We start from the raw sequence: 1,334 nt of genomic DNA, 5'->3' as shown, positions 1-1,334 counted from the left end.
TCTAAATTGATAAGGGGATTTCTGGTTGGTTAAGAACTATACTTGCAACGCATATCTCATAACATTTCTTAATTCGCCAATTTTTGCCACGTCAATTTTTGGCGCCGTTGCCGGGGAGTTTCAATAGAGTGCTAAAGTTATTAATTGGAATTTATTTATTTGCATTTTATTTTATGTTGCTACTATGAGCTGCTTGTTTCTTTCGCTAGATGACGCGTTCACTTCCTGATCCAAGCTTGCCAGTATTCGATCCTGAGATTGAAAGAACTATTTCACGAATAAGGCAAGCTCGGCGTCTGTTAGTCCTTTCTGAGGGCGGATCTGAAACGTCATTTGAGGAAGAAACTAGCCCCCGTTCTACTGATTTGGTTGATTTACGTGTAGGTGACATGGCCGAACCTAGGAGAGTTACTATCCAGGAGGCTGGAGCCCCTGATTTTACAATGCAACTGTTTTAAGCGCATCACCCAGCGGTGGCTACAGACTTTGAAATAAAGACTGCACTGCTCAATTTGATGCCCAAGTTTCATGGCTTACCTGCTCAAGAGCCTATCAAGCACCTGAGAGATTTTCAAGCAACCTGTTCTACTATCAGGCGTGATGGTGCAGATAAAACTTCAATTTTGTTGAAAGCTTTCCCATTTTCTCTTTAGGGAAAGGCAAGAGAGTGGTACTACACTCAACCCGCAGCAACTGTATCCAACTGGGATACACTTAGAAGAGAATTTTTGGAAAAGTTCTTTCCAGCTGAAGTTACTGATAAACTGAGGAAAGACATTTCCATGATTGTTCAGGACGAATCTGAAACTCTCTATGAATACTGGGAGTGCTTTAATAATCTTCTGGAAGCATGCCCCCACCATATGATTGACAAGATAGTGTTGCTCGGTTACGTCACACAGAGCATGAGGCCCCAAGATAAAACCACATTGAAAAGTGCTAGCAATGGGTCTATGAAAAAGTACAAGACCACTGATGAGGCATGGCAATTGATCAGCGACTTAGCTGAATCCACTCGGAATCACAGGCAGAAATAAGGCCGTTCAAAAGCCATTGCAGAAGTATCCTCTAGCAGAGAGACTGCTGCTCTAACTCAGAGTATCTGTGAAATAACCAACTTGCTGAAGCAGATGCAATTGAATCAACAACAAGTTCAGCAAGCTCAACCTTCTCCACCACAGCAAAACCAACAGTTAGTCCCACAGAGAGTTTGCGGAGTCTGTGCTGATTATAGCCATTATACTGATGAATGTCCGCAGCTCCAGCAGGAAGACAACACCGTGGCAGCCACTCATAACTTCTATGACCGCCCCAACCAAGGGTACAATCAAGGT

At 43.3% G+C, this 1,334-nt stretch overlaps 1 non-coding gene across 1 annotated transcript; it reads right to left on the bottom strand.

Moving 5' to 3' along the window:
- Positions 1-761: 761 nt before the first annotated feature.
- On the bottom strand, positions 762-869 carry LOC112753358 (small nucleolar RNA R71). The gene has a single exon (XR_003177748.1). It is a non-coding gene; the product is annotated as a small nucleolar RNA R71 (small nucleolar RNA).
- Between the last annotated feature and the right edge of the window lie 465 nt (positions 870-1,334).

This window comes from Arachis hypogaea, chromosome 15, assembly GCF_003086295.3.
Source record: "Arachis hypogaea cultivar Tifrunner chromosome 15, arahy.Tifrunner.gnm2.J5K5, whole genome shotgun sequence".
In the NCBI taxonomy this organism is placed as follows: domain Eukaryota; kingdom Viridiplantae; phylum Streptophyta; class Magnoliopsida; order Fabales; family Fabaceae; genus Arachis; species Arachis hypogaea.
This window is presented reverse-complemented; position numbering and strand designations above follow the sequence as displayed.